The sequence below is a fragment of the Rhinopithecus roxellana genome, chromosome 9, assembly GCF_007565055.1.
Source record: "Rhinopithecus roxellana isolate Shanxi Qingling chromosome 9, ASM756505v1, whole genome shotgun sequence".
Taxonomy (NCBI): Eukaryota; Metazoa; Chordata; class Mammalia; order Primates; family Cercopithecidae; genus Rhinopithecus; species Rhinopithecus roxellana.
Window position 1 is genome coordinate 121,976,182 of NC_044557.1, and position 22,102 is coordinate 121,998,283.

Consider the following 22,102-nt stretch of genomic DNA (forward strand, 5'->3'; position numbering starts at 1 on the left):
TTTATGTTTAAAGGACATGCTAAATGCTAAATTTCAGAGGTTAGTGGAATTAAAAATGAAAATTTCCCATCCAAATTCCATACTCTGAAATTCTATTCATATACCCCTTTTATACAGATTAAGAATCTCCGGCTCTATGGTAATATTAACGGCCTAATGTTATGAAAGTGAGTCTCAGAGCGATGAATTAAGCTGTTCCAACTTTCAAAGAGCATACATTCTATGGCCAAGAATTCTAAGTTTTGTTGGAAAGCTCTTGGCTACATTACCACCTAACTTTTGGACTGATAGAGGGATAGAAACATTTCATTTAGCAAAGGTGCTTCCCTGGCCTTGTACAATTGCACTATTTAGGTTGCTGGACAAATCTATAGTGTAAAACTGGCCTGTATCAAGTGATGGTCAATTCGAACAGCAAGGCAAGTTAAAAGAGGGAACTCCATTCCACAGAACCCTAGTGTCAAGGAACCTCCCTACTGGAAAATCACTCAATAGCTAAGGGGAAACCCTGGCTCAGCTACAAAGAGAGCAAATTTAGGCTCATTTTTCCTTAAACATTCAACCCTCAAACCTGGAAAGATTTGGGAAAGAAGCAAAAGTGGAGGGTGGGGGTGGGAGTGGGGGTGGGGGTGGGGTGGGGTGGGGTGGGGGTAGGGTGGGGAGAGAGAACAATCTTGTTAATAAGGGCTTATATGAACACATGCTTGTTTCATTCCCAAGGCAAATTTCATAAATCCTTAGTGAAAGAAAGAGATACAGTCATCTGCTAATGTAGATTCTGCATTTTGATTTCTAAATGTTACAGCTGTCACCACAACGGTTTGTCCAATTATGTGGCAGGGAAGGGAGGGGGTCCAGAGCAGAGGGAGTAGGAGGAAGAGATGTTAGAGGGAACATCTGTGCACAAGTGCACCATAAACACAACAAAATCATGGGGCCACCCCGCTGTTTCTTTGAGCACTTTCTCCGGTTGGCCCCACTTCAGTCTTTTGGGAGATTCCCGTTCTATTACGTAGGCGAAAGGTTCTAGCTTTCAAAATTGTGAGTGGTTGGGCTGTGTGTGTACGTGTATGTGTGTGCGTATGTGTGCATGTGTGTCTGTTGGGGGGAATGATGGAGCGAGATAAGAAGGGCTTAGAAAGCTTCATTACCAATTTAAAATGTTCTTGTAGTGCTTGAGTGTTTATCTTAAAAGACAATTCCTGCTCTCAAATTCAGCCAAATGAACAATGCTGATAAGGAAGATGAAGAGGGTGGGAAACCCACACTGGCGAATGGAGCAGTCCATGCAGCCGGGGTGATGGGGGAGCGCTCAGAGCAAGGACGCTATGCAGAGAAAGCCCCCTCTGGCTCTTCTCTCTCGGTCCATAATCCAGCAATGCTGCAACTGTAAAAGCATTAACAGAAAACCAACCCACAACCTCGGGGGCCATCGATCGTTGGGTGCCGGTTCCAGGCTGCCTTCCGTGGAGTCGGGAGCTGCCCCGCTCCCCCTGCGGCTGGCGCGGAATGTGGTGATCCGGCCCGGGGCGGGGATGACTTCATGCGGCCGGAGCTCGGCGGCGAGCGACGGCTGCAGCTGGCAGGTGGGGCGCCTGGGCCGGAGCGAGCTGACCGAGCACTCGGCGGGCTCGGCGGGACTGCGTCCCGTGGCGGCGGGCGCGGGAACCTGCGCTGACTAGGTCCGGGGAAGGTAAGCAGCCCAGCCCCGGTGCTCCCTGGCCGCACTGCGTGGAGCTTTCCGCTTGGTTAATAATGGGGTTTGCAGCTCGGAGGGAAGAAGGGGAGAACCCCGCTGCTTTCTGCAATGGGAAAAGGAACAGCAACTAGGATGGAAATGTTAGGCGACCAAGTGCAGAGGTTGGAGGAGCAGTGTTACTGGGCAAACAAAGAAGGCGTTCTTGCCTCTATACACTTTTGAACGTGATCTACCATTTCAGTGCCAGATTCGTGTAGACAGTGAAGAGGACTCAAAATGTAAAATAATTTGAATTACTCTCTTCCTTCTGTGCCCCTCTCAATGTCAAAACACCTGCTTCAAGACTGAACCTTTAGAAAGAGCCTCTATTTGGAGGGGAAACTTCTCGTATCTCCTGGAGTTCAGCTTGGGTTGAGCAGCACTTGACATCGCTTCTCCCTTCATTTGCCATTTTCTCTGTCAATCATTTCATTGATCTTTTTCGGAGATGCTGTGCCCATTCACAGGCCAACTCTTGTCAGCTCTTATCCACCACCTGGGTTCCATGACTGATTTTGTCAAGGTCCCAAAAAGGGCATTGCCTCACACAGATTTCTTATTCGGTATTCTACCTGTATACTGTTACCTGTGTCCTTCCCCCAAATGCATGGAATGAAATATCCTGCTTGTAGCCCTGTACCAACATGGTACCCCATTAACTCCGTTCGCTGTAGTCACTGTGGCTACTTGCAAGCTAGAGAGGACACATAGAATCCACTGGAGTGTGAGGGATGTTCCCTATGCATAGGCATAGGTAGAAGTAAAAATGTGAATGCCAGTCCATCCAGTTTTTCTTGAAGCAATTTTAGTCCAGCTGGGTTTTGAGACAGCTAACTGTTAAGATTTGGGACAAATCGTTTCCAAAAGGTAGGGGAGTCCATTTGCCTCTAGGATTCCTCAATAACCTCAAAAGAGTTTCCAGTGAGGCTTTCCCCGTAGGCAGTCAGAAAGCCAATGGAGCTGCCCAATCTAAGCCCCTGGTTATTTGAGTATCCTCTAGTTTGTCTTGCCATTTGCAGGTTCATATCCTTCGTCCTAGGATTTTCCCCACAGACCCCTTGCTACTGAGCCCAAGTGCCTATCCCTGTTGCCACCTAGAGATGTACATTTGAATAATATGCTGTGAAATGGTTAAGATGGCTGTTATGGGGATTGCAAACGTGCTGCCACTTCACCAACAGAGAACAGTTGCAAAAAGCCAGATTGTGGTGTATCTGTGTGCCAATGTTCTATTTAAAGGGAGATCTGTTATCTTTAAACTTGAAATTAGACTGACTCAACAGCCATGCAATTTTATTTTAATAAATTAAATTAGAAGATCAATGAAAAAGAGGGGCAGAATTGGTAGCTTAAAATTTTACCTCTGCTTACTTTCCTTTTTGAATATTATTTTTAAACAAAGATACTAGTATGGAAAATCATGTTAATCATATTATATATCATTCTTGCCTTTCTGATTGCAAATTTCTTTTTTTACAAAATACACTTTCGAAATATTTGAATTTGTTTCTTTGTCTCCATCTTCAGTATATGAGGCATAGGGTGTGTGGGGGGCGGGGGGGGGGGGCAAAGCCCACTACTGAGTGACCCACTCCAGGAACCATCCCTTGGGGTCAGTCAGGTCCCTTTTTTGTTGTTATTATTATGTGTCAAACAGGGTTTTGGTTTGGAATATTAACTTCTTGAGATTCTAGAATTTTTACTCAGTCACATTAAAAGGTAACAAAGAACAAGATCAACAACAAACCCTCTATTCTACCACCTTTTTTCTAGTATTAAAATACTTAACCATATACATCATTATGCTGAAGAATAAGTAATAATAAATATTAATATAGAAGAATAATTTTAATATAATTGTTCTAAATAAACCTAAGGTATATGAAATGCAGATTAGTACAATTCATCTTAGAAATACAATGCAGTTTCTGTAATGTTGACAGTCACCTTTCTGTTGAAGAGCAAATGCGTGAGAATATCCTAATGATGGTTAGAAATTCAAAGTGTCTATCATTTACTTTCTGAAGAAACAAAACTCTTTGGCAGGAAATAGTTTCAGGATTAGGAGATTGATGCTGCCTACGGTGGAATAATACTTGCTAATGATTTTGCAGGTGAGTTGAACCCACTAATTTATGAAATGGAGTTGGAGAAATCTTGTTAAGAAGAAAACAAGTTAGAAAATTTAATTTTCATTTTAGTACAACTGAGGAAGATAATCAAACTCAAGGGATTTCTGAATTTGGACTTTGTTATGTTTAAACAAGTTTGAGGAAAGTTTCTAAATTTAGAACCCTAAGCAGAAATATATGTATGATTTTATGTCTGAAACTGATTTATGACTTTATTTCCTTTCCTTAAAATGTTTCCTAGGGAGAGGAAAAACTAATTGGCTGGTGTTCAGAATTGAAAGAGGAATGAAAAATGGAAGGATGTGCATGATTAGATGCTAAATGACTAGATACTAAATGAACTGCAGGAACTTTTGTGTTTGACAAGATAGAACTGAAGTTAATCTACTGCTTTCCAATTGTGTTAAAAAAAAAAAAAATGTTTAGTCTGCTAGGCGGTGTTACCAGAAATTTAGAGAGTAAAAATTTAGGAGTCAAAGTTGCCCTCTTATAACAAAATATCTTTTTCTGGTGCTGCATTACTGCCATTGGCTACAATTGAAATAGCCTTAAGATTTGAGGCTGAGGCAGGAGGATTGCTTGAGCCCAGGAGTTTGAGGCTACAGTGAGCCATGATGGCACCACTGTACTTCAACCAGGGTAACAGAATGAAACCTTGTCTCAAATTAAAAAATAAAATAAAAACTTTTTTAAAAGTTATGAAATTTTGAAATGGATAAAGAATAGCAATAATAAAGCTCAAAGAGTAATGTCATTTCTATTCAACCAGTGACTCCACTGAGAATAGGTAGAAAAAAGTACTATTTTGAAAGTTGCCAATGACCTCTTAATTGCCAGATTTCTATAATATTTCATCCTATTCATTTTATACGTTCTCTTCTATGTTCTTCTTTGATTAAATATTTGTGTTTAAAAGGTATTAAGTACCATGTATCAGGCACTGTGATATCTCTTAATCTGTCACTAATTCCCTTAAAGTACCCCATGCCCAACCTCAACCAAGTGAATCTTCTTTCCAATTTGTACCCGATGGTGGCATGCCTATATGTTTTCATTTATTCTTTTAGCCCATCCTGTTACATGTTGAAACCTTGTTCACCTCGATACTGACTCATTTATGAAGCCTTCCCCATACCCACCTTCCTTCCCCCATCAGATGTGTCCCTCTCTTGTTTAAATTCCTATAGCACATTCTATTTTGGGTTATCCTTCATGTGAACATGCTTTGTCTGCTCTTCTAAGAAAGCAGGGTCTGGGAATAAGTTTTGATTACCTGCAACTCTATGGTGCCTACCTACATATATGTATTATAGCTGTTCAGCAATTTGATTTTAGTGAAGAAATAAGTTATTTTCCAGAGTTATAAATCTATCTACCTACCCTTCTCCACCAGCCAAGTTCTCAATATATGTGCAAATGCTAATTTGTTTTTTTTTAAAAATCTTTATAATAATAGTAAATATACGATTCAAATCTTTAAATCTACAAAAGGTATTGTGAGCTTAAACGTCCTTAAATGTATACTAAAAGCATGGTTAGCATAGCAAAACAAATCTTTAATGAAGACATTGTACCTGCTTTCAATATTATTGCATTCTAGCAGGAGAAGGCACCTTACGCATATGAGAATTTATCTTGTTTCAAGCCACTCTTCTAGGGACTTTCATCTTTGGTTTATCATTTGATGTTTATACTATATGAGAATTTTACACTGAGAAAACCTAGGCTCACAGATGTCACCTGAATGGCAGAGATTTTTTTTTCCATATTACCATCCTCTCTTTGAAGAGTAACAGAGTAAGGGAAAGATTGTAAAAACACAAAGTCAGAGCCATCAGAATAGTTTCAAGTTTTGTGATTAATCTTTCCAGCTTTTTAAACTTTTAGGTTAACATCCCAAACTTTTGATAACTTAGTAAAGTTTGTACATCTTCTCCGCAAGTACATACAGAAGCATACACATATAATTTTGCATACAAATGCAGGTGTTTGTGTATTCACTAAAGCTGTCTTTACAGAATGGTTAAAGAACATCTATTTGTGCTCCCCTGGACAATATGTATGTACCTTTGTTAGCCCTTACATTTCCAGTACTTGAGATGAGGTTTTCCTTCTATTGTTCTCCCTGCTTTAAGACCTGAAATGACAGCCCTTCACTAACACTGACATGAAGACAGCTGATGACTAGGAAGCAAGTGCTAGTGAAAATAGTGACTTGAAGAACCTTGATTCACAGAAAAGGCAGGAAAGGGAGCTCCGAACATTACACATTCCAAATGACTTATTTAAGGTTTTCTAATCAAAGCCATTTTTACAAAAAAGAAACTGTTCTCAGACTTAAGAGTATCGTACTGCCACATATGTGGGAAAACATTGCCAGCAGTTGACTGGTGTAGTCCACTTTGGAATATATTCAGTTCTCTTAGGATGAACTTATTAACTGTCTCAATATTAATATTTCTTTATGGTAATGCCATCTGCAGTAATATATTTGTTTTTGCCAAGTTAAGGAAAGAAAGATAATTTATGTTCATCCCTCCTAGGTTCTAAAACAAGCGCCAGCCTGAAAGAGCTGCATATCATTTTAGATTCATAAAAATGCATTCAGATTCTCAGCTGATATTTAAAGGGACCGGTACTAGCAAGCATGGTTCCTGTTGATGTATTCAAAGAACATTCAAAGAGGTGTGGCAAGAACAACATTAGTCTGGAAAAAAAAAAAAAAACAGAAATGGAAAGATAGAAAACTCAAAAGGACAACTTAAGCTGTTACTTTCTTTACATTTCCCAAATACCTTCTTTTGTACCAAAATAAGATTATAATTATATAAGCATCTAAAATAAGTAAAATGCCATGAAAACTTTATAATATGCTCCATATCAGGTAAGTTTATATTTTATAGATTTTATAATTAAAAATTTATTTATGGTAAAATATACATAAAATTTACTGTTTTAGCTATTTTTAACTGTATAATTAACAATGTTGGGCCACCATCACCATTATCAGTTTTCAGAACCTTCTCATTATCACAAACAGAAATTCTATACACATTAAACAATGACTGTTCATTCCCCCAGCCCCTGCTAAACACTGTTCTACTCTATGTACCTATGAATTTGCATATTCTAGCTACCTCAGAAGTGGAATTACACAATGTTTGTCCTTTTGTCTCAAGCTTCTTTCACTTAGTATAAATGTTTTCAAAGTTCATCCATATTTCAGCACGTATCAAAACTTCATTCCTTTTTAAGGCTGAATACTATTTCATTGTATGTATATAACACATGGTAATTTTGAATTACAAAACACTTTCAGTACATTCTTTCTGTTACATTAAACCTGGCTAGCATATAACACCACCATATTATCTTCCATAGATGTCAAGTAATGTACATTATGAAGGTGCCATGATTTATTTGGTCAAAACCCATTGAAAAACATTTACTTAATTCCAAATTGTTTTGTGACTTCAAGCTATGTGGTAATAAACAAAGTAAATTAATACATATGTCTTTATATGTTGGTACTTTTACTTTTGATCAAAGAATGCTTGGAGTGGTATTGTTGGGTCAAAGATTATGCCCAGATATTTATAGTTTGAATACTCTAAATACTGTAGTACACAGACTATAAAAATCCTAACATTCTGCAACAGATAGTATTACTGAATGTTCTGGAACCCTTTCATACTATTTTAAAAATGAATGCAGATACTATAAGGAAATTCACTGAACATGATCCGAGCAAGGAAATATTCTCACTTTTTTCATTTCCAGTTCATGGAGGAAATATTCACAAGTATTGAGAGAATTAAAGTCTCTCAATCATACATTTTGTCATCATAGATGACAAAGTGCATCATAGATGTCAGTTAAGTCTTGTAATAACAATATGGAATAGTAGAAACATCTCTAGATAGTTTTTAGGAATTTTGTTTGTTTGCACCAGCAATAGGTTATTCGTATCAAACCTAATCTAAAATTTGTTCTGTTTTTTTGTTCAAATTTATGTACCTACATTATGGTAAATATTTTATTTTTTTCTTAGTTTCTCTTTAATGTACTATTTTTAGTTTATTCTGAAATATAATAATAATAAAGCCTAGTGATAAGAGTGTCTTATTTAAGCTAAACTACAAAATATTTGGCATATGTGAAGTATAAACAGAACTGGCAAGACTTGTAACCATCCTCCTCAGCAGAAGACAGTCTCTATTGCATTGGCCAGGAGAGAAGCGGAAGACTTGCTGGAGATTGCGTCAGTTTTTAATTAAACACTAAAATGCTGAAAGGGCAAAGATGGAGCAACATGTCTTATATATTTGAGTAGCTACTTAAAACTAAAGGGTTGCAAGAACATTTATTTAGTTGGACAGACACACTCCATAGTGTAGCTGACCCTAGACATGTCACAACTGCATTTTAAAGTATGCTTTTTCTTCGGTTGATTGGGGTGGAGGGAATTATTAATAAACATTTATCCTATGGTTTACCTCTATCTTTATGGTTGTTTGATGAAACCCTCTTTGAAAAACAGATGTAAAACAAATCAGCATTCTGATCTTGGCCTGAATAAGCAACACCATGGCCACACCTTCTTAATGCGCTGCTGTGGTTATGAGACCAAAGGGTAGAAGCAGCAGTGTTTTGGTCATTGCAATGGTCACAGCAACACAGCCTGCTGCATTCCTCACTTATATACTGCAGAATCTGACCGAATAAACACAGAAAAGTCAGTAATACCTTTAATACAATTCTTGCACAACTCTCCATGATCTTTCATACTCAGCTTCTCTGATAATTGAAATGTAGGAGAAAATAACCAGAATGTTAAGACCTCTTATCCATTTACAAAATGTGATTTTGCTGGGACTTGCAGAAATAACATTGAATCTGAAATTGGTGGGCACCCAATGGAATCACTAGAAATAATCTGTCAAAATCACTCAAATACAAATTTAGATTTAAAGACTAGAAAATTCTAAAGAGTAACTATGGTAATATAATATACAATTTAGTAAAGGAACATGATATATATATGGGTTTCTATTTATAAGGTATACTCACTGAAGAATAATGGATTTTTAAAAACAATTTATTCTGAAACGACTATTTTACCACTTTTTTAAACTAGTGCCATCAAAAATAAATTATGACAAGTCACTGTCATCCAAGTTAGTCTCTCATGTGGCTCTCAAGGAAGTGAGTAGCTCTTGGGGAAATGGCTTTCTCAAATTTGTGCTTTTCTGCAGTGAGTCAAGCTGAAACAAAATGAGGCTGATATTCTTAACTATTTGTTACATGCCCATATTTATAAGAATTACCTAATAATCAGTACAAAAGGGTTTTATGATAACTAAAAATGTACCTGTTGAGACTCTCCGTTGATAAAAGTTGGCTAACATACAGCTGGTGATCCTATAGAAATCTAAATTACATTTTTTTCATCTTCTCCAGATTAGAGAATAACTCAGGATTTCAAAGCAAAGCATGAAAAAGTAGCATTTGACATATTTTATCAATGTTAAGATTTCTGGGGAGCTTATCAGCATCATATACTCTAAGTACTCAATAAATATAAATTGTTATTTCATAAGTAAAATATCAACAACATAAAAATTTCTGTAACTCAAGTGGCCACTATGGTACAGGGCTTTACTATAGGAGATTACAAAATATTAATTGAACAACAAAATGAACTAATACCATTTATTTTTGAAAGCTATCCCCCAATACAAAATGATTGGTATTCTACACAAGCTCATTGTGATTCCTTTTGTAGATGTGGTAGGAGTGAATTATAGATAAAACTACCCTCTCCCCTGATTCTTTTAAAACTATACTCGTTTCCCTCTGGGGTATAAGTTGAAATTTAGAAGTGAATCATATTTTACTGGAATTTATCTAGTAAGTAGTTCGAGACACTTAACCATGCACCGTCTACTTACCCAGGGCAGAAAACAAGACATTCCCATTTTCAACTACAGCAGATGGGGACTTTTAGAAAACTCAGAATGCAAGACAGAGATTATAACGATAGAGTATTAGTCAGCACTTCTTTTGTCTGCATCTCTTTTTCAATCTCATTTATTGTAAAGAACACAATCATAATTAAGTACAGTTACTATCCATTGAAAATGTTTTCAACCTGCATACAGGTGCGAGATAGTGGGCCCGTCTGTCACATCTTCACGAGATGTGTTGGAGTGACATTTCACCACAAAATTCAAACCTGACACTAAAATTATCTGACATTAAACAGTCCATCAAATGAGAGGATGAATGTTGGCATCTTGCTCATCTATTTAGAAAAGAAAGATCACTAACATTTTTAGGCAATACTTAAATGTTTAAATTTTTTCCTAATAAACAAAATGGAAAATGAAATAAAATGGCATTGCGGTGTTACGAAAGCAAAGCAATTAGGTTAATCTCAAAATGTCTGACTGTAAAGTTGTAACAATTTTATTCTCAGAGCTCTCAGGCAACTTTTGATCATTTTCAAGTTCAATCAAGAAGCTCTAACCATTATCATGAATATATTCTGATCACTGGGCTTTCCTCCTCCCTTTTGCTATTTATTTTTATTTATTTATTTGGGGACATTTTGGCTACCACTTATATCCAGATCATGTCTTTCAGGAAATGAATTTGGGCTTTGAATCATACCTTTACCACTTACTAGCTGTGTGATTTATACATTACTCAACCTCTGTGAGTTGTTTCCTGATATTTAAAACAGGAAAATCACCGAGTTGTGGTGAAGATGAAAGAAGATAACATAAAGGAGAACTTAGTGAAGTGTCTGAAATATACATGGTAAAGGTTAATGTTTTCCATTTTTATCATTTTTATTTCCACTGACAACTTATATAGCCAGACCTCATTACTACATCTTTTCCCAAATGTTCATGAATTACTTTTTCTACCCCTCCCCATGTAAGTTAAACTAAGCCTTGAAATGACCCTGAATCTCACTGGAAAATGTCTTAATGCAGATAGTGCCAGTGTCAGGAGAGGTTGTTAGGCTCTGATCAGCAGTGGCTGTGGGAATTAGACCTAGCTTCTATTTTTAACTCTCAAGTAGTTGATTAGATCACCTGGCAAAAGTCAACTGGCTATTAATTCTTCATCTTATTTTCTTTGAATTGTACCACATGTCTAATCACTTGTTTCACTGGCTCATTATCAGAAATGATATCACGGGCATTACATAAGGGTGCTTATTTCAGAAGCAAAGTGCCATATAAAATAGGAATGTCAAAAGCCTTTGAAGATCCTGCTATTTGGCTAACTCAAATAGTTGTTGTTGTTTCAATGTGTAACTATTGGAGAAGTTTCATATTATTAAGTTGTCCAAAACTAAAAATTAAACTGTAACTCCACTGTAGGTCATACTCTTGTTGGTCTGTGATACATGTCTATTTTATTGAAGCCCAAAGAATTTACAGAGACTGTGCAAGCATTAGTATTCAGGGACTTATTACTAGGTGCTACTGATTAGATTTGTTGAATAGCAAAACTGTTAAACTAAAATTAAAAAAAAAAAAATAGAGCCTCACTTAATGTGGAACCTTTACTAGTAGAAACACCAGCCTATAAAAGCTGCATTTTTAATGATATACTTACATTAGTATGATGACAATTTTTGTTGGGCTTGCAAAGCACACAATTTTACATTTTTTTCTTATATGGCTTTCTGTTATTGATACAGGCCATTTGGGTTTTAAAAAACAAGTACAAAAACTGCCTGGGACCTTACATTGAATATGTCAATCACAGTTATTCACAGGGGAGAATTTTTGTGGTGAGCAAGAACTGCAGCCAAATTTGTTAATAATTTACTGCCATTAGTAGAGTCTCTTCATGTGTTCCTGAGAATAGAATAACTTCATTCTTTCAAGTAAAAAGTATAAATCATCAGTATAAGTTTGTCTTAAATCTCCAAGCCAATATTGTTAATCCCTATTTAAATGCTGAATTGATTGGCTATTTGCCAAAGGCTTGAGGGGTAAATTTGGGCATAGTCTGATTTTAAGATGAGATGTTGGAAACACTGAAAATACCTGCTTTAAACATATATGTACATACAAGTACACATATATTTTATGTATATTGTAAACTATATTTAACCAATTATGTATATATGTATCTATGTATGTATTCATTAATATTTTCTTCCTATTTCAAATATTTAATTCCTTGAAAGTTTGATTTGATTTAAAATAAAGAGACAAGTGCTTGGAAAAGCATGTGAAAAATCTTTGTTTCCAGAACCAAGTTCAGCAAGGAAAACTTACTTTTTTCACTGGCAGTTTGTTTTTCAAAGTTACAAGAATATGTTTAAGATTTTTAAAGTGATTTATTTAATGAATGAGTATGACTATGAATTTACCTATTTCAGATTGCTATATTTGTCATATTAATTTTAAAGTATATATTTATCTAAGCTTTTCTGAACTAGATCTTGCCAGGTTATAACTACTGTCCAAGTATGTGAGAAAAATAGCATAGTTGCCTTTCAGCTTGAAAAATGCACCTGTTTCATTTTGTTATTTTTTTAATCCATAAGTTATTTGGCCTTCCATCAGCTTTTCTGTCTTGAGGAATACATTGTCCAATGCGTAATAAATTATTTTGTACATCTATGTTTCATGCCATAATTTTTTAGTGTCTCACAAAGTTCTAACTTGGAAGGTTCTTATTTAAATCAAGTTTTTCAGAATATAGACTTGTTCTTTGTGAATTGTCAGATCTGTTTGTTAGGTATTTCTCCCTTTTTATTTTGGAGAATGAGTAGATAAAGGGAGGAAGGAAACCGTACCATGGGACATTTCAGTTCTTTTTCTATACTTCCTGCTAGTAACATGCCTTCTCTTAGGAAAGTTAGAAAGTTGAGAACTGCAGTTAAATAGCCCCAAGGTAGGACGTAGGCCAAAAATACTAAAATTTGTTCAAGTACAGTAAGAGAACCAAACTTGGTCTGGCATTTAATTTAGTCTTCCTCAGTTCCCTAACCCAAGTAGTATACTTTTAACTAGATTTTTAAAAATAGCCATTTGTTGATTAATGGTGCCTATTTTTGATTCTGCTTCATTTTAACTTTGTTTCATAACACTATTATACAGAGGCTTATTTTAACAAATGCTATGAGTTGGATCATTGAGTTTCTCTTCTGCTTTATAACTGATTAGTTCTACAATTCAAAAATGCTTAAAGGCCAGAACTGTCAATTAGAAGATATAACCACAACAAAGTGATGTTTCTAAAATTAACTCTGGAATACATCTCTCTTAATGTTAAATGCCTAAAATATGGGACTGGGTGCAGTGGCTCATGCCAGTAATCTCAGTGACTCAGGAGGCTGAGGCAGGAGGGTCACTTATGGCCACAAGTTCAAGACCAGCCTGGCCAACATAGTGAGACCCTGTCTCTACAAGAAAAAAAAAATTACAAGTCCAGGCATGGTGGCTCATGCCTGTACTTAGCACTTTGAGTGGCCATGGTGGGGGATCACTTGAGGCCAAGAGTTAGAGATCAGCTTGTACTGTAGCGAGACCCCATCTATATAGAAAAAAAATGAAATTCCTTCTGGATCATTTCTAGAACACAAATATTTATGACATTTCTTTAGTGTTTTTATTTTTATTAAGTGTTACATACTCATATTTCATATAAACTTTATTAATTTTAATACTAGCTTAGAAATTTTAATTTAGTGTAAATATACCAACTAATGTTGAAATTGCTCCAACTTTAGGGTCAAAATTAATTTAAAGGTTATTGGAGTTACTGTTCTGGTTTCTAGTAATTGGTGTCTCTACTAAATGCATCAGAAAGGCAAAAAGAGCCATGGTTCAGAGTGTCTGCCCTATTAATAATATACTAAGATATAGCTTACAGATATCGATATTAACAAAATGATTTATTTTAGAACATCATTTATAGCCTATAAAATGATTTGCCAACTGATAGATAACCTTTGACAATAAAATATACCTGCTACTTCCTTTTTTGCAAATTCATCATACCACATCAGTGTTATCTCAGTAGTGTGATCAATAGATGACTAATGCTCAATCATTCTCTGTAATTCTCATCTTCACAATTATTAACAAAATATGGAATGGGCAACAATTCTATAGCATTTAATCAGATTTTCATTTAAACTCAAGTATGATCTATATTCCTATAATGCTTTTATATCTACCACTTCACTTAAGTAAAAGAAAGCTTTCTTGAGTTTTTATGTCAGTTTTCAAGTGGATCAGTCTTTTTTAAACATTTTTTATTTAAGAATACTAATTAAAATGTGTGCATAGTTAAATATAAATATTGAAATAGTCTGAAATATATGAAATGATCAAACAAACAAAAGTATGGGAATATCCTTTAAAACATACAAGTTTTGAATATATTTAGATTATTTATGCTAAACTTTTATTCATTTGCATACCAGGTCACAGGTGTTGCCTTTACTATTAAGTGTTGTAAGATTCTTAGAGTATAAGATAACATATAATTTTTTTGTAAAATGTTAAGTGCTAAGACTAGACCATTAAACAATAAATGATGCATACATAGAGGAAAATATTAAAAGGAAATTTAGAAGTCAATTATCAATGGTTAAATCAAGAAGCAGAGAGTCAGTGAGATCACATTTATTTCCAAATTTATTCAATGTGTATATATTACTTGTAGAATTGTGTAAAAAGAAATTCACTTTTGGATGTTCTTTACCATCTAAACATTGCTAAGAGTGTGGCTGAAATGTTCACTTTTTATGTAGATTTCTGGAAAATCTAGGCTGACCTTGAAAATATTAAATATAGAAGAAGGTAAGTTTTCCCTCATCCTAAAATTATGATAATAAATTCTATTTTTAAGTATCACATAATTTTCAAAGCATTTTTATAACAACTGTCTATTGGACAATACCAACTCTCTAAAGTTGGTAGAACTAGAATCGTCCTTATTTTGCAGACAGTGAATTCGAAGTTCATGAAATTTAGTAATTTGCTCGCTTAAGCAGTATACACAATTACTAAGTGTTAGAGCAAGAATTCAAGCCAGTTTTGTGCCATGGCCAATCTAGTGCTGCCCTCTATCCTATAGGAACTGATGTGTTTAAGAGTTAAGCACAAACATGGAAATAAACCTGGTCTGCTTCTAGTTATAAATTCACTTACAAACCTCACTGGATCCTGAACTAGGAAAATCTGTAAGGGTTATTTACTTTCATCAACCCAAAGATGAACATGTTAAACAGATTCTTAGATTTAATTAAACTTATTTTTTTCACCATATCTTTGTGTCTAATCAACAGCTCCTTTTGAGTATACCATGGCTTCATTTGAAGAGTTGGATTGCTTAAAAAATAAACATTGACATTGCTGATCACTTACCTGTGTTAAATATGCCTGTCTAGTTTGCATCGATATAATGCTGACATTCATGAGATTATATCATTTTATTATATACACACACATTTGCTAGGTCTAATTTAAGTAGTAAGTTTTGGTCCTTACTAGAACATGATTTATATAATTGGCAACCTAAGTGTAAGATGCAGTAATATAATCTATTATTTTAAAAGATAAATGAAATTCACAGAATTCTCTCCTTTAACTACATAGGGAAGTTTCAATGGATTTCTACCAAGCTTTTGTTAAGGATAAAATTTTTTGAAAACAGGTCACTTATAAGAGCTGCCTTAGATTTATAATGCTTCTGAAATACCACTATAACCTGCTTTTTAAAATAGCCTGACACCTACTAAGTACCCTTTCGCCGCCTACAAGAAAGCATGAAAAAGAAAGCATTTATATTTTTAATTTTAGTGAAGAGTTCTTGATTTAAGAATTAGTCATTTGCTGTCATTTGAATTCCAAGTATGTTGTAAGTACTTGAGGTTCTTTCTGTATGAATTTTCAGTGGAGTTTTTATATTTTTCATCATTAATTTCATCCTTCACTTGGGATCAGCCAAATCAAAGAGTTTATGTTCTACCCTTTCTTAGTTCTCTTCATTGCAAATATTCAGAACCTTCTCAAAAATATCATGGCTTGATACTGTTTACTGACAACTGATAATGCCAGAAATTAGTGATTCTGGTTTTCAGTTGAAAAAGCCAAATGAGAAACTGAAGAAATAGCATTTTTCCTCCATTTAGCTGACCAGCTATTCACATCAGTGATCATTAACTTTTGAGGCTAAGGATACAAATGTTAATGTTTTGTATATTCACAGAAGTGAAAAATAATGTAACAGTTATTGTGCTTACTATGTGCTAAGCACTGTTCTAAAACCAAATGAATTTCTCCTAACAGCCCTAAAAGGTAGGCATTATTACTACCTTTTTGACAGATGGGAAAATTGAGGCACAGAACAATTGAGTAAAGTACCTGTAGTCACACAGCTAATAAAGCACACAGATAGGATTTAAACACCAGGTGGTCTGTTGTGAGACTCCACATTCCACTGCTATTGTTATTATAAAGGTTTGGATCCCTACTCTTTGTTGTGTGCCCATTTAATTGCTTTGTGGAAAGAAAGGGAAGGAGGAGAGAGAGGGAGGAAGGCAGGAGAGATGGCAAATTCCTGCTAGCTGGTTGACATGCTGTGCTATAATTTATAATGAAGTTCGATTTAAGGACTTGTAAAGATTTCAACAGAAAATAGTCTTAAATGTTCAGTGGTGAAGTATGTGGTAATATTATCAGATGGAGATAGCAAGTGAATTTCAATTTAGTAATAACCGTAACTGAAATACAATAGCAGTCTTATATTTGGAACAAATAAAATTCAAGTAACTTTTAAACTTTTCAGTTCAGGGGGTACATGTGCAGGTTTGTTATATAGGTAAACTTGTGTCATGGGGGTTTGTTGTACAAATTATTTCATCACCCAGGTATTAAGTCTAGTACCTATTATTTTTCCAACTTGAGTAATTTTCACAGCAATAATTCTATCTTTTCTTAAAATTATTAGGTCTTTTTTCACCCCCAACATTCTCAGCTTATTTAATAATAAAAATTTACTTTTTATAAAAGTCCACAAATTTTAGTAAGGTTTTAAATTAGGCTTAAATTATGAGAGGAAAAAAAACAAATTTAGAGCTTTTAGCCAAAGGAAAGCATCTTCATCCCACTCCAGCCCACCCCTGCTCATTTCTGTCATAACTGTTTCCCTAAGAAGGAAGAAATTTTTCTGATTGGTCAGATTTAACTGAATATTCACTGAGCCATATTTTACTATTGCATAGGGTCACTATGTACCTAAAGATACAAAGCAGGCTGGATGCAGTGGCTCACGCCTATGTAATCCCAGCACTTTGGAAGGCTGAGGCAGGCAGATCACTTAAGACCAGGAATTCAAGACCAGCCTGGCCAACATGGCGAAATCCCTTCTCTACTAAAAATATTAAATACAAAAAATTAGCCAGGCACTGTAGGGTGTGCCTGTAATCCCAGCTACGTGGGAGGCTGAGGCATGAGAACCACTTGAACCCGAGAGGTAGAGGTTGCAGTGAGCCGAGATGGCACCACTGCACTCCTGAGTGACAAAGCAACAGAGTGACTCTGTCTCAGAAAAAAATAAAAATAAAAAAGTACAAAGCAATAGTGCCCACATTCTTATTTGTCCAGCTCCTGGTCTTTTGAGAGCAAGTGCAGTGAGTATCCTTGAAGCCTGGACCTTCAAGGTCCTCTCCTCTCTTCCAGTCCATGCACCAGTGTGGGCTTCATCCAGAAGAACAATGGGCTCATTTCTGTCTTTTGCCTGTTGGTCCCATGCAGATGAGTCAGGTTTCATTTGGAGCCCAGCAAATCTTACAAGCCTTCTTCTCAGCATCTTCCTTTATATATGTCTCAGTAAATATTAACATGCTCTAAATATGCCCTTGCCATAACTCTGAACTCAGGATTACCAGAAAGTAATTCCAAAGCTGAGACATTTTCAGTATCTTAATCAGCAGATAATTTGTACTTACATTAACATTGACTTGATTATTCACATGTTCTTTTGCAATTTGAATCTATTTCTGTCTACAAGTACTTAAAATAGATATAGATTTTAATCAAGATACTTTAGCACTTTTATTACATATTTATTATGTACCTTATTTCAGGCATTTATTGTAGTAGGTGCTGGCAGTAGAATGTTAAACAGAATGGTATAAAATCTACATTCTAATTTTCAAACAAGATTGTTATGAAAGTGTACTTAAAATTCAAACAGGAAAAGAGGGCTGGGCACAGTGGCTCACATCTGTAATCCCAGCACTTTAGAAGACTGAGATGGAGGAGTGCTTGAAGCCTGTATTTCAAGACCAGCCAGGACAACATAGCAAGACCCCATCTCTACAAAAAGCACTTAAAAAAAAAAGCACTTTAAAAAAATTAGCCATGGTGATGCATGCCATAGTCCTAACTACTCTGGAGGCTGAGGTAAGGGTATCACTGGAGCCTAGAAGGTCCAGCCTGGGCAGCAGAGCAAGACCCTGTATCTAAACAAACTAACAATACAAAGCAAAACAAACAAAAAACAAGAGAAGGGTACAGAAATCATATGCAAAAAAAAACAGTTTAATATGCATGTTTGGCATTTTAGAGATAGAAGATATCTAACACAGAAGCTTTACAAGATTAAAGATGGATTGTCACTTCAGCTGAACTTCGTTTTGTTTAAAACAAGTGTTTGTTTATTCAAACCAAGCCACAAAACCAAACAGTAATTATCCAACTTTATAGTTTCTCACTTAAGATAGAATGCTTTTACTTATGACTTGCAGTAATATTAATATTTCAAGAAATTAACCATCAGCATTTTTGAAGTTAGGTTACTCCAGTGATGAAAATTTCAAGAGTTTCCCATCAGTTTTATTTCATGTGTATAAAATTGGATTAAAATGTTACAGTTTTAAGTGAAAAACTATTATATTGACTATTGACTCTGGGGTTCCAAGTTCTATCAGAAGGTAGATCAAAGAAATCCCCAGCTCAAGAACACACTCAAATTTTAATTATGAAATTATTTTTCTTGGCAGATTACATGTTGATATCCCAACATCTGCAATGCCAAAGGATGTTGTCAAGTTATTATCAGCATTCAGTTCAGCACTAGGTTTTGAGAATTTAGAAGTTTTTTCACTACTTTTTTTCCTCCTACTCCATGACAGATTGCTTCCAACTCTGAAAGTATCTTGACTCATTCATGTACCATACATTCAAGAAATACATGCATTTGAGTTACTGATCACATATACTATTCCAGATATGGTACTGGTCACTAAGGCATCAAAGATCACTAAGACACAGACTTAGTTCTCAAAGGGTCCCCAGTGTAGTGAGACTCTGCTGCTTCTTACTCTTCAAGTAGTATCAATTATATGCAACCAGAAATAACAGGGAGTTAAGTAGCATTTGTATCACAATTAAATATAGATTGGGCCATGTAATCTCTCAAAAATCAGATTCAGTCAAGGCAAGCATACACTCTTCTTTGGGATTTGCCCTTGATGAGTATCATTATCTATTCTTGAGACATAATAATAGAAGTTAGTGAGCAATTCATCAAATACAGCCCTATGGAAGCCAAAATGAATATTTTCTTCTTTAGTAATTGACTTTCTAGACATTGCTAAGGCGTTTAAAGTTTCCCTGCCAAGAAATCTCCAGTAAACAGCAGTGATGGTAGGCACAGGCTATTTACTGCCATGAGTTGAAAAAAAATTAGTGAGCTACTTTTTGATTGCTTGTCAAGCATTTTGACATGTTAGGACAGAAAGCTCTGTTTAAATGTAAAGAGCAGTTTGTGTAGAATTGCTTTAGGCCATCCTAATGAGGAAGTGATCTATCAAGTGAAAGACTGGAGTATAGGAGAACTACCATGATGTAAGATTGATTTCTGCTAAAGAGACCTTAAATTTGGCTGTGTTTTAATTTGTGGTTTCTTCCAATCATTTGTAAATTACCTACAGTAAGTACCCAATATAAAGAGCTATTCAAATTTACTTTCTAGCATACTCACATTGGGGATTTTTTTTCCTTCTTTTCTCTGTTTCTCTCCCAGATCAAAAGAGGAGCAGTGGGTCTCAAGGTTTAGGGATGGGGTCCACTTGGAGTGACTGACTCAGTAAGCCTGAGTGCAACCTTGGGCCTTCCAGTTTTAACAAGTTCCTAGAAAATGCTTTTGCTGCTGGTTTGTGGTTCAAATTTGACCAAATCACTGCTGAAACAAAACTATTGGGGGAGGAGGAAGAAAGAACTATGAAGCACTAAGCCAGCCCCGAACTTGCTCACCAAACTGTCCAGTCAGCTGTGAATGTAATCACTGCTGCTCAGGAACCTATTGAAAGTATGTTCAGCTCTCCGAATCTGGGGTTCTGCATCCGTGGATTCAACCACCAGATTGAAAATATTCAAGACAAAAAAATAAAAGATAACTATTACAAATAAAATAATAGAGTATAGCAACTATTTACATGGCATTTACTTTGAATTAAGTATTATAAGTAATTTAGAGAGGATTTAGAGTACCCGAGAGGTATGCATCCCTGGATTTTGGTATCTGCAGGTTTTGATATGGGAGTGTCCTGGAACCAATCGCCCCGTGCATGCTGCCAGGTGATGACTGTAAATGGTCCTCTGAATCAGTCACTGGCTGAGGGATTTAGAAAGAACAATCCTTACCTTTCTGCTTAAGCTCAGGCTCACAGTTTAATCTTTTAACCTCCCTCTGCTTCAGTCTTTCTAAGTTTCAAATAATGGTAATTTATTTCCTCTGTTATTAAAAAACAAGACCAAAAACACCACAAACAAAACCTTATCAAGACTGGCAGGGTATGACCTGTATATTTTTAGCTTCTTAAATTTGTCCTATTACTATTTAAAATTAAGAGAATATATTTTTCTATTTATAAATATATTTATATTTAAATATATGCGAAATGATGCCTATCCTTTACCCAACATTAGTTATAAAGAAAAAAAGCAATTCCACACAAAAATAATATTGCAACAAAAACATGATAAATGTATTTTGTGAAAGAACTACAGCTGCCTCAGACACAATGAGAGGCTATGAAAATAAAGGAAAACCATCTGAGCTCTAGTTAGAGACTCTGGAAGTAGTGAGCACAAATTTCTTTGAAAGAAAAAGAAGAGGAGTCTGATGCAGGTAGACAATCCAATTCTAGTTACTGTCTTTATTTGTGATAGTCCATAGTCTAAAAAGGTGCAAATACTATTAACTAGACTGAGGACAAGGTGGCAACTGCATTTCATTCTGAAATGGAAAAATCTAAGGAAGGCAGAAGAAACAGTTGCATGAGAATTATTACTCACTCAATTATTTTTCCTCAAAAAGTTGTGTATTTTTTTTTGAACTTTGGGGAAAGCATATATAAGAATTTCTATTGACCCTGAACAGTCCATGTATTTACCCAGAAATATTTGTATATCTTTCAACTGCAGCATGATTACAAAATAGATTACAATTCTACTGGAGAAAGAAAATGTTTTTATATAATCTATAACTTACCTGGGTAGCTAGAAAACACACATACACACACACACACACACACAACATTTCAATCCTGGCATCTCAGTCAACCCCCAAATCTGAGTGGTTCTTTCAAATAGTGCATCTGAGTCTGCAACTTTACCTTTCCTTCTCTAAGATGTGTCAGGGCATATGGCTGGAGGAACTTAGTACATAGACCTAGATAGACTCAGGGTTTTGGGGACCAGTCATGAAGGGTCTGAGGGATCTATAGGCCACTTCCTTTGATAAAACTCTGTACCAACTCTTTTCTTACCAAAATTTCCCCCAAATAACAAGGTTTAGGTTTTTTTTTTTTTTTTTTTTTTTTTTTTTTTTTTTTAAGCTTCTTACTCATAACCTTCTTTCATGGCATACCCTGATTTTTTTTTTCCAAGGTAGAAAATTATTTGGATGTATCCATCTAATTCTCTGATACAGTAAAAGAGAGCTATAAACTTTTAGCAAAGTTTATCTCTATGAAGATTTTAGACTTTGAAGCTTAACTGACTAAATTTTTCCAATACTTGCTCTCTACTGTCTGAAGGGTAGACATTTCCTTGCCTTTAAGAGGTGGAAAGTCACAAGGGAACAAGTCCTTAAACAGATCATCTAAAAAGCCCTTTCTAATCTACACCACCTCCAGCACCACCAAAAGTCTTCAGTTTTATCCACATATTTGTTTCTG

The 22,102-nt window shown here is 35.5% G+C and overlaps 1 protein-coding gene across 1 annotated transcript in view; it reads left to right on the plus strand.

The window, feature by feature from the left end:
* Nucleotides 1-1,526: 1,526 nt before the first annotated feature.
* PKIA (cAMP-dependent protein kinase inhibitor alpha) overlaps nt 1,527-22,102 on the plus strand; it is an 88,988-nt gene continuing 68,412 nt past the window's right edge. Inside the window, exon 1 of the mRNA XM_010367770.2 lies at nt 1,527-1,693. The gene's annotated coding sequence lies outside the window, so the exon portion shown is untranslated. The remainder of the gene's footprint in view (nt 1,694-22,102) is intronic.